An 18,845-nucleotide genomic window follows, 5' to 3' on the forward strand; every position below is an offset into this window, starting at 1 on the left:
AATCATTACAAAATAACAGAACAGTCTAACATTTCCCTTTTCACCTTTTTACACCCCTCATCGCGTGTCTTCCGTGCTCTTTTCACTCTAAACGTATCGATCGTGGCACTTTGTCTTGGCTGGTGTTAAGCCGTGTAAAAATGGTAAAGCTTAAACAGTGATACCTGTGGGACTTATAGGGTTCTTAATCAGGTGGAGTGAGCGTGATGACGATTCTGGCGTGTTCCCACATGTCTGAGACAGGCTGCAGTGGACAGACACCGGGATGGATTAGCCAGCTCCCATGCTGATCGCTAACTACCAGCGAGCCCTCTCCCTGTTCTCCTGCTCAGTCGACCCCCTCATTATAGGAGCCAGTGGAGAAGTAATGCTTAGTGTACATATGGTGGTCTTTAAGTGTGGTTTGAGAAAGTGCTTCATGGGTGGATCAAAAATCAAACTTTTTTTTTTTCCCCAAGCGCTAGCGTCTCTAAATTTGTGTGAAATCTGTCGACCAGTCCTGCAAATAATACTGTTTATTTTATCTTTTGAGCCATTTAAAAGTTTAAAGTTTTCACAAGATACACTGGAATAATCATGAATACATATGAATAAAACATCCAAGCAATGCCAGAACTTTCCTTTGCACACAAAAAAACCCCATCCCAGACGCACACTTTAAGGTCAAAGCAAGTTGGGTGAATCCTACTACTTCGTCATGACTTTGCTTCATGACTTTGTTATTAAAAATGCATAATGCTATACAAACAACCTTTTGGAACGAACCACAATTTCGACTTGTCTTTCAACCCTGTCGGTGAAAAATCATGCTTTCTGACCATGCATGACCCCGCGTTGTCAGAGAAAACTGCACTGTAAGCTGGTAGGCATGTCAGGCCGCAGTATGGGGTCCTTACTGGTGCTATAATCCCAGCCATGGCCTTTTAACCCTGCGCTCTCCGCACCGATCGCCCCTCTGCCTGTGCCTGACAGTGGTACATGGAAAAACAAATGGAGACCTTGAAAACCATAAGGCTCTTCTTGTTTGCCCTCTAAGATGTGTCATTTTGCAAAAAAGAAAGAATAACCTGGAAATATATTTTAGAGCGTGTTTTTAGTACATTTACTTTTGTTCACAGAAGTTGTAGCTTTGGAGTTTATATTCACTCGCCACCTAGGGAAGATATTGATTTGCTGTTTGCACGAGCTGTCTCATCTATGATACAGGGGCTGTGGCTTTTTTACCGTGAGATGTTTTCCTACCTGTCAGAAAGCCAGTTTAAGAAGGATGCTTGGCTGTGATTTAAATGCATACTGACTCTAAAAAGCAGTTCCACCAGCGCTATTGTTATTTACACGCAAAAGCCAATTCTGACAAGAGGCACTGTCTAAAATTGAGGACAAGTTTGTTTCTCGATAACACTTGGCTTCATATCCGCATAAACGACTTATATGTCTTACTGTGATGTACTTGTGATGTATACTGACAGACAATGACTTATGGAAGTGTTTTCCTATTCATGCTGTGACCTGTACAATAATGTAAAAATACTGCTAATTCCACTGTGGCCTCAAAGTCATGAGCCGTATCCAACGGTGATAATGAGACATCCACAATACCACTATTATTGCATTCGCCTTTGCTTTTTTGAGACGTGAACATGTGTTTGTTTTGCTTTTTTGAGGATGTGTTTTGTTGATTTGTATAATGGTCAAGTGTTCTTATCCTTTGTGATTGGTACAGTATATTGCGCTTTTGTCCCATGACTGTGGCGTTGTTTGACCCTTAGTTTTTATATGAAATGTTTATGTACTATATATATACTTACACCTTCATTTTGTTTTGTGCGGTTACGGCGATCAAAGATTAATGACTATGACAGCAATGTGCTATGTAACAATGTGGAATTACCTGTACCTATATGTTACATACATGATGGAATATTATGTGTTTGCAGTTTGGAGGTGCGTAATGTAGCAAGACATAACACCCTAACTCCAACCCTAACCTTAAGCCCTTACTCTAAAGGTCTTATGTCATAATATATTATGTACCTCCAATGTACTAATACACATAATTCCATTGTGTATGTACTACACAAGTACTGGTTATTACAGATTGTCACAAAGCAGATGACATTCTATTAAGTTTAGTTAGGTACACTGCATCAAGGTAGTGTCAAATAAAATGTAACCACTGATGATTCGGTCAAATGTTTTATTACGTGAAAACACCAGTCCTGTCGACAGTATTTCAACAATCATGGAACCACCCTGGAAGACTGAGAGCTTACACTCACGTGTTCACTTGGATTTGTTTTTAGGAGCTTTTTTCTAAACTTCATTTCGCTTGAGCCCCTGTTTTAGTGAAGTCACCCTCCACACCTCCATCACTGGTTCTGCATCCCGCCACCACCCCCCTCCCATTTTACTAATAAAGCTGCATTCCCTGCTGATGGAAAATTGTCGGTTTACCTCTAGCCACGGGGAGCCTGGCAATCAGTCTTCGGAAAAGCGGTGCCAGGTTAACCTGCTGTGATGGTGGACTCTAGGGACAGTGCCCCACCTCAGCTCGACACGCAGGGGCTGTGCTCACCAATAAGAGGCATGCCTGCCACAATAGACTTGTTATCAGCCTCCGCAACATTATGAAGCTTTTGGTCAGACGTGTGCATGTGCAGTTTGCCATTATTCCCCATATCTACTTTGATTGGATTTTCATTTCCACCAAGGACAATGCCTTCTGCGTTTTTAACCATTTTTCCACCACTTCCTAATTTGACACGAGTAGTTGATTGTTTTGATTGCCGCACTTTAAGCTTACATCAACTTAGCCTTAAGCCAACAATAGCGCAACACATTAGAAGTACAAAAGGAAAGCACTTTTTCTATGTCAATCTTTTGCCCATCTCCTAGAGGAACTGTTAATGGGACACTTACAGTATGGGGGTTCGCAAGTCGAGGAGAGAGAGATGCGCACAAGCAAGGTGCCTTCTACACCTATCTGCAGCGGTGAGGGCGGGCATGAATACAGTGACTGCTTCAAACAATAGGCAGCAATCCAGAGGTGTCCTCCGCATCTGTTCTAATGCAGATGCCGCTCTGAATCGAACCGAACGAGCGCTGGAATTGGACAATTTGCCTATAGTTGAATTTCAATGGAGACTCCGCACTGCAACATTTACATCACAATGCGCCGGTGTAACTCCAGCTGCAATGCAAATTTGCTGTGTTCAGGTCAGGCGCGCGGGTGGGCAGGTTTGACTGTTTTTGTTGTGGCACATAGGCGCATCACACCTTCTGAAAGAACAGTTTATAAAGTGAAGGAAGAGGTGAAACATCTACCACTCAATCCACTCAGTCCAGCTAATGATAGAAGAAAATCTTTACGAGGACAGGCAATTCCTGGAGGACTGAGAGCCTCCACAAACATGTTCTCATGTCTAGCAAGCTGTAAGGCTTCTTGTAACTCCCTGGACAGTGTCATTCCAGGAAGTTCCAGGGGCGTTGTACTGGGGGGGGTAAAGGGTACGGTTTACCCAGGGCCCAGAGCAATCAGGGGCCCTCAAAAAGCCAGTTCATTGCTTAAAATCATATTTAATACTTGCAGTGTGGGGCCCAAAAAAAAGGCTTGATACCCAGGGCCCAAAATTTAATGCTGCATCCCTGGGAAGTTCATCCAGCGTGTTGAAAAGATCGTCACACATGGCCCACTAAAATAACTGGATGCATTCATAAATCTAACTGCAGTGCCTGTACTACACCAGTGTTGTACTTGCAGTGCAGGTGATGGATGCTGACATGATTCCTCCCTCGCGAGCTGTTGTAACTCAATTAGCCTGTGCTTTGACATGCTCCGCAGGGCCTTTATTTGTTTGTAGATTTGCGGGTGTGCGAATGGGGCTGACAATTCGGGATACAACGTTATGAAGTCTGTAGCACTCACACTGGGGTTCCAGGGGAAAAAAATACAATCCTCCAAAACTTGTTGCATGTAAAATAAAAGGTGTTTGTAAATCTCACAAAGCATGTTTTATTCATAGTACAGCTCGCAAATATTTTAGATGTTGACGCAATCCCTCTGTAGAAAAATAACAACAGCCAAAATAATATACAGTATAGAACACTCCATGCCGAATAAATGTATTGATTATTCCTCACCATTTGCAGTGGCAGTCCTTGACAGTAAGCGAAACAATCATTTAATACAATGATGACAATGTTGTTTTGGTATTTTGTCCCAACTTGAAACCGTGTAATGCATCAACTTGCATCAACACTTGTTCTCAATGAATATTTACCTTGGTTGGCGTCTGGCTCTAATTTGGGAGCGAGCCTGAACTGACACTGTGCTGGGATATTTATTGCATCCCTTTTAGTCGATTCATTAAATTATGCCATTCCGCCCAGGGTGCCGGTGCTTAGGCAAAAACAGCCTCGCTCTGCATGTATAAGCAATGGTCCAAACTTCTGCGTCAATACAGCGGTAGTGGCACAGGAATATTTTGTACTTTGTGACTTTGAGTGCACAAAAAAAATAGCTTTAAATTTAGGTGAGGGCTAAATGGGAAGAGGCATCAACCTTGTTAATTGCAAGGTAACAGCACTTGGGATTAGTGTGGAGATGAGACCAACGTGTAACCATTAAAAGGCTCCCCTTGGTCTTTTTAGATGTTGTAAAACACATTGTTTTCACACTTATTGGTGACAACGTTTTTTTTGTTCCTTCTTCTCTCTTTTTCATTCCCATCTTTATTTTCACGTGTTAGCATTTCTGGTGACATACTGTAGGTGCGACAAGCTTCTTCCTCTTCTTCTTCTTCTATTCTTTCTTGCACATCTGCACAGTCCCGCTGTTCAGTTGAGTTCACAGGTGTGCACAAGCTTCGCTCTGATTCGGCTGCGGAAAAACAAATTAAAGTCATAACAAGTCATTTTCTACAGTCTATGATGGATGCTGGATGTGAGGCACAAGGCTAAGTAAGTGAAAATGAGAGAGTTTGTGAGATCTTGTGTGAGAAACTGTTCTTTTTATGGCTCCCACAAGTTTACTTCCATTTGTTTTCAGCAAGAAGACTCAAGTCATTTCAGTGTGATGTCTAGGGCTCTTGTTGTGATTGTGCCAGTGATTAGGCTGAATATCCATAGCCAGCCAGGACTTTTTACGTACAGGAAAGTACAAGTAATTGTAGTATGCATAATAAACGAAAGTCTGCACACTGCTATGGCCATCCAAATGTAGGACTTTTTTTCCCCCAATAACCTCAAGCAATCTAACCAATCAACTGTAGTCAATGAAAAAGACAAAAGAGACCATATCTGTAAGGATCAAACAAATTCCTTTTTTTTTTCTATCACACCTATAATCAGAAATATGTTGTCTTAAAAGGTTTATAACTGAGGATTTGAACAGCCGCCACACTTCCCAAAATCAAATCATTGCTGTCTTATTTATTTTCCTATTTATTTTTTCAGATATTAGAGTGCTTTATTTGTATTATGTTTATATCTGGACATTGCAGACCTCTGTATTAAGCTTAGTAACGCTCATTGTGTCGACTTGTTACCAGTGTCACAGGCGTGTGGTGACATGTCACTTATGGCCGCTCTGATGGACCTGTCTGGACCGTCAGACTGGCCACGCCTCGGAAGAAAGAACGGCTGAAAGGGGACACATCACGACACGCCGGTGATACTTCAGAGCATGGCCAGCTGAAAGATGTAACATTCCATTGGAAAGTTAGGAATGGATTTAGACCACAACTGACTGTTTAAAATGTACACACGCCCACTTTCAATATTTGTAAACAAAAGAAGATTTGGTAAAAGGCCTTTAAACACTGTTCTCTAAGTAAAAGATTTTTTATTGATTTGTTTAACGAAAAGTGTTTGATCAAAAACCAATGAAGTGGCATCTCTGCACTATCATTGAAAAATATAATGATATAGGCAAGGCAACTTTATTTATACCGCGCATTTCTTACACAAAGCAACCTTCAGTAGCTTCATCAGACTCTCTAAAAAAATCGATTCAAGTGTCTTAATGGTCTTGCTCCGTCTGTAATGTGTTACTACAAAAATACACTAATCAAGGAGTGAACACCAGAACTGGAGTCAGCGGGAACTGCAGAGGGAAGCGGTGCAGAACTGCATTCTCAGTGAAAGGGACACAGTTATGGAACTCTTTGCCACTGGAACTAAAATCCCAAATGGACCTGAGTGGTCAGATATGTCTTCTCCTCTTTCTTGTTATTGTTATAATATTTGATGCTTTTTTACTGATTTTTCATCTTTCTATTCTTTTATAAACACTTTGAAAAGGCTAAGCAGGGACGGGGGCTGCAAATTAGCATATACGGCCACCGAGTTGGCAATGTTTTCTTGTACTGCCCCTGTCAAATAAACAAATGAATAATAAATAAAATAAAATAACTGGTTAATAAAATTTGTTGCCTTTAATATTTTTTTTCTTCTGAGACCACAATGTGGAAATCAGCAAAGATAAGTGGGTCTGAGGTCTGTACAGGGTTTATTTATTGGTTTGTTTGGTAGGCAGTGTGCATGTTAATGAACACACCACACCATATTGTAGCCATGGGCAAATTTGCATCCATTGTCCCACAGTCGCACTCTCATTCACACTCTCATTCATCCTGCCCTATTGTACATGTTTTTAGTGGCAGGGGAAACTGGAGTACCTGGAGGAAATCCTACGCAGACACGGAAAGGCCCCGTCCAGGTGGTGATCGAACCCCGAGACCTTCTTGCTGTGAACCACTGCGCCACCATACCGGGGTGAGCTGTGCATCTGAAAAAAAAAAAACGACTTCTACATTACTACAGAGCAAACAGAGGAATAGCAGCAGCAATGTGGTGTAGAGCGCGAACACAGAAAACAGGGAGGTTTTTCCAATTAGAGGTCAGAATGGGTCTGTCAGTGTGGAGAGGTTGACAAGGATGCATTGCGCCTGTGCCCAAAAGCAAATGGCTTTTCAATGGAGGGAAACAGAAGGTGCCAGAGTTACAACTGCAGATGCCCTTACAACATGAACAAAGGACGAAATACATGGGGGGTAATGGAGGAACACGGTAATGAATGGCAGATGGGTATACGCTGATGGAGGTTATGTAGAGCGCCTCTCACGAACACAAGAGAGGGAGCCATGCTTCAAAATGACACCCGACCCTAGGCACTGTGCACACATGACACAGCTAAAAATGTAGCACCTACTAAATATAGGGACTCTGATCACTATTATTCGATATCTCATTTCAAATAAGATATCAAATAATAGTGAAGTTGTGGCATCAAAAGGCTAAACCTGGAACTTAGTATAAACTAAAATGCTTGGTGCTATTCAGTCAAAAAAGCTCATGGAGATCAACTACTGTATCTCTTCACCCCAAAACTCAAAACTCTGGTTTAAGGGGGAAATAAAATCCCATTATTTTTTCCCACAGACTCAAACGACTAAACATGCAAGTTGCTATTTTCTCAAGTTGTTTTATCTATGCTCAGTAGTTACCACAGAGCCGTGTGTTTTAAAAATATTTTAACTTTTCAACACTGTTTTATGTTGTCATCTTTTTTTTTTCTATGGATTTGAACCGTTTCTCTCCAAGCCTTCATAAGCACATTCCCTGCCATCTTCCTCTCGCTCGTCTGCATACAAAGGTATATATTGTTGTGAATTTTTTAAAGGCAGAATAAATTATTTGACAAAACATGGGGGATGTGAAGGGAACAACAAAACCACGGCGGGTGGTAATTCCAAGCAAAAGGGAAGGGAGACCGGCTTGTGTTAACTGAGATTAAGGCTGGGTGGCTCAAATACAGTGCACAGATTCCACTGTCTTCTTGGCTTTCATGTGCAGGATGAAAATGAGATGTGTTCAACCAAGTCGTGCAGTGGCAATGCGGTGATAAACAAACAACACAACGCCACGTGAATACCCAATTAGTGGTCTGACTGAAGCCATAATAGCATGTTTGGGTGAGGTTTGGGAGGTAACCAGAACCCACTGCTTGGTCATTCTGCATAGCAACAATGCTCAAGTTTTTAATACCACATTGTCGCATCTATGGGCTTGTTATATCAGATATGGATACCTGATATTGGACTAGTTTCTCTAACTCTATCTGTCCTCCTATCCTCCAAAATGTTTTCAATATGGAGGACAACAGATATTATTTCTGTGCATCCAGGTACTGACCCAAGGACTGCCAGCGGTCCCACTCTCTCTCCATTCATCCGTTCCAGTTTTCCTCTAAGCGCTCACATAAAGCATTGATTGGACGATCGAGTGGGTACTTATTGCATTGATCCTGTCCTATAAATCAATGCATGTATGGGGCTGAAGTTGCCTGTTAATCTGAGGACAGTGCTGCTGTTGTGCCCACATTAAGGATTTGCTTTTTGTCTAAATTGAGACAGGAGATGAAAGCGTTAATCTCCCTATGGACAGCCTCCTCAGATTGGTGGAATGCCGTTGTTTGCCTTGTGCATATATTTTTTTTCCCTCAGGTGTTGCTTTTCTTTTTTCCTGCCTGAAGTTAGTTTTTTTTCTTCTTTTTCTGGCGTCTAGCAATACAAGAGACAAGTTTGTGTTTTGGAAGAAGTGAGTGTCCTTAATTGTGCTGTTGATTTGAAGCCAAAATTATAATGGGGGTCAGGCAGGTTTACTGTTGGAGTAATTTGAACAGCAGCGCAGTCCAGAAAACAGCTGCGTTCTTCCACAGTTCGGCCTGTATTCCCTCTGTTTTCACAAGTGGAGTGTGGGGTAAATAATTAATGGGACTTTGCGCATTCTTTACACACAACAAAAGCCCAAATAATTTTTTAATACATTTTCTAACAACAGAATTTTCCCTGACCGTGTACCTTGGTGCTTGACTTCTGTTACATTACCCAACCCATTTTAACCCACACACTACGTTCACATATTCACATGGGACAGGTTGGTGGAATGTCTTGCCACAAGAGGACTGTCCCATCACCCCACCCACATTTGCACATATTCCAGAAGGAATCCTGCATGTTTATGTCCCTCTCTCCCACTGCTGCATTTTGAATGCCAGCCCACACTCCAGTTAAAGCAGAACTAAGTAACTTGTTTACCTTAATATATCCTTTTCGTAGTCCCTCTGGGGGTAATACAAGTGTTAATGGGATGACTGGGGAGTCTTTCATCTCCCCCTGGTGTCTCTGGCCAGAAAACCACAATTGCAACTTTGCTGCCTCGAGTTGGAGTCACCAATACACACTATTAGAATCTATCTCCATTGTGTAATTGGATGTACAATATCCCTCTGTCCCTTTGTCTTTTCTGTCAGCGTAGTATTTACTCTCACGGACAGTTAATGAGTAAAAAAGCCCAACATGCTACGCTGTCACATGGAGATTTCTTTAGGGCGGGACACATTCAGCAAACCCGTGGTCATCCTCTCTTCTCTGTGCAGATTAGCATGTTTTTGCTAATAATCAATGTGAACACTTTGCGCCCTCATCTTGTGCGTTTATAACTAGCGTCTTCACCTCTTAACCCCCGCCTTAACCGAGCACATTTTCTCCAGTTCGGCATTACCCGTATTCTCAAGCAAAAAAACGTGCCGGGAAAAGCAACAATAACGCAATTTAAACAGCGACAAAAACACACGACTAAAGAGTGGTGAAAAAGCAATAGAAAAAGCCACAAAAAAGTGACAAAAACACACAAAAAAAGTGGTTTAAAAAAGACGAGAATGCAACAAAAACACTTCAAACATGTGACTAAAAAGCGGCAAAAGAGTGACAAAGACACAACAATAACACAACAGAAAAAAAGTGACAAAAACACGGCTAAAGAGTGGTGAAAAAGCAACAAAAAATCAACAAGAAAGCCACGAAAGAGCGACAAAAATGTGATAAAAATACGATGAAAAAGTGACCAAAACACAACAAAGAAACCACGTAAATATGACAAGAAAGCTTCCAAAATGTGACAAAAATGTGGCGATAACGCAACAAAAAGATTGCAATCCGTTTTTTAGGTCTTAGCTTTCAAATGAGGTGTTACATTGGCCTAGAGGCTGGGGGTAAGAGGTTAAAAAGTGTTGGCATTTTGAAGTTATTATACACACCATCAAAGCCACGATGTTCAAGAGTAACCGAATAAAGTATAAACATCGGCGCTTTCAACAATGAGTTGAGTCAAACTGTTTACCAAATAGTTCACTTTCCCGTAGAGCCGCGCACGTTTTACTTTGCACATTACAAACGCGCTCTGAATTAGCAGATGGCGCTAATGATCAAAACTCGCTCTCATTTGCCTCCACATGTGCACTCTCATAGACTTGAATATTAAAACTAGGTGTGTGAATATCTTTGAGCGCCGCACTGCTCCCACATAATCTACAGATGTCAGAGTTCGCACATAATGGAGGGTGAAATTATCCGCAGCTGCCGCGGAGAGCCTTTTAATTCGCCCCGCTCTCGATATTATCTAAGAGTTGAGGTCTATTCTTGTGCCAAAGCTGTCAGGTTTCATTATCGTTGTTAGATTAGCCTCTCATCTTCCTACATGGTCAAGTGAAAATAAATTGAATTCCACTTTTTTTTTTCTTCTTCTCCAATCCACAAACGTACACTTCCCGTAGACTAAGAGGGCATCTGTGTTTCAATAACTAAGGCTGCGGTTTCTTGCTTTGCGCATTAACCTTTGCAGTGGTATTTAATTAAAGGTCCACACCTGTACTACCCCCCCCCACCTGCTCCCCCCATTCTTCTCCAGAGTCAAGACTAACTGATGACCGCTAGTACATCCGTGGCAATTAGCATGACCTTAGCAACGCCATAAGTTTATTGGCGCTAACCCCCCACCCCCACCCCCCCACAGCTCGTTTCCGAGTGCCCTGTGGAATGGAGAGCTCTGGTCTGTCCTTCCACCTGACCCCGGCTAACAGTGGCTAACCGCGCGGTGGGGTCCAAGTGATTATTGTTGGCCCCGGTGCTTGATGGGGTCCTAGGGGATCACATCAGGACACAAGGAGAGAGGTCACGAGGTCCCGAGGTACCTTCAAGGCTTCCGACTGTCCCATAGCCCCAAAGCTTGTTGGAATAGATACAGTAATTTACACTTTTTTATTCCTTACTATCATCAAAAGTAATGCTGAATCTGCTGTTGCTATGGTATTGGGATTAAGTCATATGTGAATGGATTTTTTCAATACGTTTCTTTCCGTTCAAATAAAAATGAATGGCATTTTTATTAATATAATCAACACTGAAGTTAAAAATTGACTGTACATAATGTAGCAGAATATGAGATTGTGATATTTCATAATTCTCCTGAATATTCCGATAACAATATTACTGCCATATTTCAGCAAATAATTTCAATACAGCAATAATAATGAGGGATTAAAGCGAAACTTCAAACATATTCAATCATAACTAAATCTAAAATTATGATTTTTTTTTAAGTTGCATGTGTTTTTGTTCTAGCTGTGTTAAACAAAAAGAAAAAAGAATCTCAGTCAGATGGAAGATGTTGGAGATTTGCAATACATTGTGATCACATAATAGTGTGATTCATTTGCTGATCTATTATTCAGTCCTAATTTAAAGGTTAGAATACTGTCAGTGAAACCAAGGCACTATATATGACAGTCACATGCGCAATAGAGACTTACAGGCTGAACCTGATAAACACTCTTTTCTACATGGAGCAGATCTATATTATAGCCCTGTCAGAACAGCTTATAATACAGCACAGTGACTGCAATAACAGTGATAGCATTTATTGACCAGATAAATATCTTCAATAGACTCACAAAGCCACACATGATTAGCCACTCGTATGTCTGCCCATGCACACCGTTATGTCCACACACACACACATACATACACGGACACACACACTCTCATGGCCCTCAGGCCGCCTCAGTGGACCCCCCCGGGAGGTCAGGAGCACCAGTGGACCCCCCCCCCACGCCACCACACCCCCGCGGCTCGCTGCCCTGTGCTATCATGCTGCGCACATATTCCCGTCTGCTTGGATGACTCCTTGACATGGTGTTTATTTGGATTGGCAACTTGTTTTCATATGAATCGATATGCAGCGGAGACAGAGGCTGACAGTCAAGATGGTCTGGAAGGGGTTATATATGGGCATTTTTAGGAAAAGTTTGGAGTACCATGGCTGTTTTTTTTTTTTTTGCCTTCTGTTTGGATGGTTTGCAGAGTGGACATTCAGTACTTGTCAGCTACAGTTGTTCTGACCTTGTTTTCTCTGGGGGAAAACAAGTATTCTTCCATCACTTTGCTTCTGTGTCTTTTGGCAAGGCACTGGCAAGCAAGAAGGTCCTGGGTCAATCCCGAGCCGGGCGTGACCTTTCTGTGTGGAGTTTACCCTTTGTCTGCGTTTCCTCTGCACGTTTACATTTTCCCTACCACTAAAAACATGTACAATAGCCTGAATAAAGAATGGATCTCATGGCACTTGCCTGGTTAACAACAACAACAACAACAACAACAACAACAACAACAACAACAACAACAACAACAACAACAACAACAACAACAACAACAACTTGCCAACTGTACAACTGTGTTGCACACCATTGTACCACTTTATGTTGATGTGATTGTATGTTTGGAGAGGCTGTGCATCATGAAAGCATCTTTAAAGGTCCTATATCATGCAAAATCGACTTTTTAGAGCTTTTAGCCATGTTGTTATGCTATTTCCTTATCAAAAACACCCCCAGAGTGGTTTGTGGCTTCATTCACGCAGCTCTCAGTAATCCTCCTGAATCCTGCTCTGAACAGCTGCTCCTCCCTCTCCTGGTGAACGACTGAGTGTTCAGTTGTGTCGTAACAGCGGAACGGAAGGGCTCGACGTCTGTAATGTAATGTCTTAATTCTATGCTTACAGCCTGATTTTAATTTGTAAAACAGCGTTTTCATTATTTCTGTCGTAAGAGAGATGCAAAGAGAAAAAAAAATAAAAAATAAAAAAATAAAAAGGATGTGCCCGAGGTGCTTCCAGGTCAGCTGAGGCCAAAACAAACACATCGCCTTGAGCGTCTGAACAGACGTCATGTTTGCGCTGCAGCTGTGAAGATGGAGCTCGTTGTCATCTATTCTGGACACACATGTTCTTTATTCTTAACTAACGATAATGTCACGGAGAAAAAGAAGCGCGTTTGGCTACGGAGTTTGGCTACGGAGTTCAACCTTTTTCAGGAAGAGGCCACTCGTCTAGCTGTTTTTTTCTCCGGGATTCAGCGACTATCAGCCAAAATATTGTTTTTCTGTGACTGTCTCTGATGGATGTTTGGTGAACCTTCGCCTGAATCAAAGTGGATTAACTTTTATAACCAACGCAAGTCCCACTATGTAAACAGCGATGGAGCAGAGCGGTGAGTCAGTCCAAACGCGTGTTAGCTTGTGTGTTAGCATATTAGCATGTGTGTTAGCCATTTATGAAGCTGTGTTGCAGATGTCAACTCCGTATAACTGCATCGTGAAGCAATTTCACTTATTGCTGTTTATTTATATTACGGTAAAGTTGTATGTGCGGAGAGAGGGGGCGGAGTTAACTGAATCGAAGCGCTTTGTCTTCCGGGTTCGAAAAATACCTCCAGAAAACACTTATATTTATCAAAAAAATGAGTGCTCCATAGTGGTAGAGGTACAATATATCATATAAATGCCTATACTTAACTTTGGAATGGCTAAAATAGCATGATATAGCTCCTTTAATATACTTCTAACTGCTTAGACTTTACTTCCTGATACTTGGGATAGTGTTCAAGCTAATCAGAGAGTCAATTACATTTTTGCTATTTTGTTTTCTATCTAAATATGTAATATAGAAAAGAAAAGGCAAAAGTGTATTACATTACAAATATTATGTTACTTTCTAGTTTAGAATGTATCCAGTTAGCAGTTTAGCAGCTTATAAAATAAAAATATGTTTCATGGATAGTTAAACACACACAATATTAGGACTCTAAGCTAAGTACATATTTTCTCCTCCCCAAATCTTCATATCCCAGATTTCATTTCATTCGCTTGGAGAATAATCTGGGCCGGTTTGTCACTAATGGACCATGTGGTCACGAGAAATGCATGAAATGAAAAGCCAAATGAGGCAGCCACCGTACCACGGGCTGAGAGGGTCTTTTTTGTTTTGGTGATTTCTGAAATTTGCATGATCTTGTATTTAGACAGAATGAACACTGGGGTGGAAGCACTTGGCTAACCCTGCAGATCTGCCAATAGAGGCCTAATAAAATGTCATCAGGCTGAAATGAAGAGTTAAGTGGAGGAGAAAAAGCTGAATATTCACACTCATTTGGCCGACACCTGGGGGACTGCAGTCACTGTTGATGGCCACATTGATATGCATTGTATTAGAGGCTCCTCACCCGTGCACACTGACAATCAGCGGCTTTAACACGTTTGCTGTAATTGAATTAAGGCTGCAATTGTCAGGGTGAAAACTTGATTTGCACACACACATGGCAGGGCATTCAGGAGCCGTGTGCTTGTCTGCGCATATGCACACAACACGAGGGTCAGTAATTACTTTAGCATGGGTAATTAGACTGCAATGGTTGTTTGGGCTAAACGCCGAAATGTTCTTGGGCGATATGTGCAACTTTGTGGACTGGCAAGAAATTCTAGGAGATATTAGAACCAAAAGTATCACAATAGTAGGCCTATGCAATGTTTTTTTAATACTACTGTCTCACCGCTACATCCAGATTTTTTCTATGGCTACTGTCCCTACCACCACAGCTATCACAATTGCTACACATTTCCTGGATTAGATTTTTTGGAAGACCTGTTTTGTTCCCAGGTCTTTGTAATCTGAATACCTTATGACAAATCAAACGTTATAAACTCAAGCGTACTTCTGATCTCGAACGCTATACAAGGTTGGGCCTGATTAGAACGAGGATGGGAGAATAATGTGGGAATACCAGGTGGGGTACTCTTGGCGTGACAGCGGTTTTCGTAAATTAGAACATTCATGCACCGAAAGGGAGATTTATTCCGGCTCCGACTGCCGCATTCTGTCCTTGTGTATTTTTCCTTTTTTTATGTTGTGTGTCCGTGAGTGCTTCGTCGTGGTTGGGGGGTTTGATTGCGCTTAGTTTGAAGCCACGCATTCGTCAGTCTACCCTTGGGCAGCTGTGGCTACATGAGCTTGCCACCACTGTGTTGGTGCAGAGTGATTAACCATGTGTGTGAAAAGCGTGAAATTCCCTTTCTTCTTACATCGAAGTTGGTGTATTTTTTTCCTCATGTGAGACAAATTTAGCAGTTTGAAATATAATACTCAATGTACACTTCAATTAGATAGATGGTACTGTTTTGAGGCTGCTTTTTTTTTTTTCTTGAAACCCCACTGCTGTTAAGGGAGTGTTTTTTTTTTTTATGCCGGAGGACTGCTCACAATCCTGCAGCATCAGTAAACACATGCAAATTACACGGTCCCACAATCAAACATTTCTAAAATCTGTGGTCATCTTTTTAATCTTTGTTTGAAACATGTTCTTGGTGGCATTTGTGCAACATTAAAGCGGGCCTGGAGGAAGAGGAAATGGCGAGGTGATGAAAGTCCGTCAGGTTTTTCTGTGAGCCAGCCACATCTCTTTCATTACACTGGGCTCTTGTACCGGCTCTAATGACTACTGTATCTGTGTGCACTTTAATACGATTCTGTGTCGCACACCCAAGTCTGCATTTATGCTTATGAGTTGTGCAGATGTTTTTCAGTCCGTGCATATTTTCAAAATGATCTTAGTGTTTAGTGACCTGTTGAAAGAAGCGCTCATGACAAAATGTTGTAGGTATTCATTAGAGCAAAGTAACACATCCATCATGGCAAAATATCTTCAATGATTGGTGTCATGATTTGGCCACAAGTTTGTCTTTGCTGATGGAACCTGCTGTATGGGTCTGGTACAAAGAGCTCTGACTAAATTGTTATTTACGTCATAGTTAAGAGTGTTAGTATGCAGACCACAAACACAATGTGTTCCAGTAATCCTGTGCACACTCCTCTTTTCCCGTTTATGTTGTTTTTGTGAGGAAACAAATGTAGAATCTCATAAAAATGGCCTTGTACACGAAATAAATAACTTTGCACCGTGTCATTTGTACAGTTCATATAACACAAGGGTGTCCAAACTACGACCCGCCGGCCGACTGCAGCCCGCGGCCCACTTTTAATTGGCCCGCTGCCATTTCTAAAAATTTATTTATTTATTTATTTATTTTTGCTTTAATAGTTTGCTCAACCGTTTGGTAGGGCACACTTTATTGAATCATGTGTTGTTTCTAATTCTGAATATCTCTACCATTCTCTTACGTGTGTAATACTCAAAATATAAGGGTTGGACTAATTTGGACTGGTTTATGCTGATTTGAATTTGTTTAGAGTTGGCTTTGATTGGTTTGGACTGGTTTATGCTGGTTTAGACTGGTTTAGACCAGTTTTAGAGGGATTTAGATCAGGTTTGGACCAGGTTAAAAATGGTTGTGGGGTAACATTAAAGGGTTAATTGAATATAGATATAAAATAAATGAAAATACATTGATAGAAAGCTGTGATTAAACGAATTGAAAAGCAAAGTTAACATTTTATTGAATAATTAGCTTTAATACAATAGAGGTGAAGTTATATATCTGACCTCTACTGAGTGTGGCCCAGTTGTTTGTATATTTTTCTGTATGTGGCCCTCAGTGAAAAAAGTTTGGACACCCCTGAAATAACACAAAGCTGAGAATAAGCAAGATCTCACAAACAGGTCACATCTGATCTTTACCTGTTGAATGTGCTGGTTGGTGTTGATTTAAGTGTGACTAACCACATACTGTGGCACAGCTATGTTAAAATAACACAGCCATATGTGGCCTTCATGAATAAGATTAAAGTGAATGAATACAAAATATAGCTTTATGGCTTTTCAAACAACTTCTTCTATTTAGTACCAGAGATACAGATAAACATGGCCCTTAAAAGTTCTACACCATCCTCATCCTCTATTTGTTTAGCATAGACTATATAGTAATGCTAATTTAAGCTTAATATATCAAAACAATATCTTTTCCCACTCTATAACTTCCCCAAAATGGTTAAGCAGACTATAGTGACTTATCAAACTATTATGATAATTTTTTCAGCCACACCTGCACAAATTGACTTGTTTTGTTAACCCAACCCTCTCACATGGGTTGCAGGATACACACATACACTTATATAAATAGACCGACACTCTCCCCGGGGAAGCCCTCAGTTCGTTTCCCAATTCTCACCTACTCCTCTTTTTTGTCATGTGCCTCTCATTTGTCACAACAGTCACATGTTACACTTGTACTTCAATTTGATGTGTGAGATGCAGTCAAAACCCGGCACACCAAACTCCCCCCCCCAACCTATACCCCTCGCCCCTCCCTGTGCCTCACTGCCACTGCAGCGCCTGTCGCCCCCATCCTCTAAACTGATAGGCAATCTGCAAAGAACAAACAAAATCAAATCAGTGTTTTGCATGCACCGCTCATCCCACTAAGTTTCCCACTGCTAGCATAATGATTACCTCCTTTATGAAAATGGCCGCTTAATCTAAACTGGAGCTTTTTCGCCTCCTCTTCCTCTCTCCTCCCCCTCTCCAGGTGAGCTGTGTTGCCTTTTACCTACATCTCAAACTATTCTTTGAAAAAAAAAATCACCCCCTCCAAAAAAAAAAAAAAAAAAAGAGTTTCATCTCACAAGCGGCAGTTTCCTGTGGGTTTCCAAAAGCAGAGAAGGTGTGCATGGAGAGAGGAACAATGGCGCCTCCTCCGTGCCCTTCTGTACCCCCTGAAGGAGACTTATCTTTGGGATTGTAATGTAATGAGTGGCCCCTTGAAACAAAAGGCCTGACAGCTCTGGCTGCTCTGTGGCTCCCTGGGACCCAAAGCATTGTTATTAGAATCCCAGGGAGTGTTTGTGCAGCGCGGGCACACTCTCCAGCGGCCAGGAGCGCCACTCAACATAATGAAATAGATTATCAAAAACAAACAAAATATCAGAAAAGTTGGGAGTGAAATGTAAAATGAATAACTATCAGTTTTAGGGCAGTTCGTCCACAGCAGAACCACAAAAACAAACCATTAAATTTGAATCATGAACACATCTCAAAGAAGACTGATTATATAGCCTTCAATTAAAAATCTTATCGTATTCAAGCGCACAACTTATTCCCAAATCGAGTGTAGATCTCCAACCAGTTGCTCTCCATTCCTTTCCATAAAGCTCCCCAAAGGTTGTCCACATTTCTACATACACTTAACATTTTTAGATACATTTACCTTTTGCTGTAAACGAGATAAACTCAACAGTAAAGTATAAAGAGGCAGTTCAAATTTTTTTCTTTGATTGAGCTGAAATATCATTTTTGATTTAACATTTCAGGGTGAACTCCACCAATGTTGAATAAGTGTCCTTGAAGCCAAAGTAGCTCTCCCTTTTTGTTGCATAAAAGTTGCTCTCAAAGTAGCAAAAAAAAAAGACCTGAAAAAATGTTTAGTATAGCAACATATGTCAAAAATGAGTAAGGGACAACAAAGTGTTGAGATAATGCATTATTATTAAATAATAAAAAACTTACATGAACATTTAGAAAGACAGATTCCTATAATTTGTTGCAGAAATCCCAAAGGCACTGATATATTATACCCTCTGGAGCTATTAAGATAAATTTGTAATGTCCTCTTAGTTATCTTAGCCCGGGGCCCAGTTTTCCTACTACTGGTCCCATGTTGATTGATGACATAAGTCAAACTGCTGCATGCATCCCAGCGCTGACCTCCCTATTCTACTATTCATAT

The 18,845-nt window shown here is 41.2% G+C and overlaps 1 long non-coding RNA gene across 1 annotated transcript in view; it reads right to left on the reverse strand.

Annotated features, from left to right (window-relative positions):
- The window catches only part of LOC306968219, a 307,048-nt gene that overhangs the window by 189,848 nt on the left and 98,355 nt on the right, over positions 1–18,845 (reverse strand). Inside the window, exon 2 of the long non-coding RNA XR_013793250.1 lies at positions 9,091–9,218. This is a non-coding gene — a long non-coding RNA (uncharacterized lncRNA). The remainder of the gene's footprint in view (positions 1–9,090; positions 9,219–18,845) is intronic.

Source organism: Gobius niger, assembly GCF_951799975.1.
Source record: "Gobius niger genome assembly, chromosome: 9".
Classification (NCBI taxonomy): domain Eukaryota; kingdom Metazoa; phylum Chordata; class Actinopteri; order Gobiiformes; family Gobiidae; genus Gobius; species Gobius niger.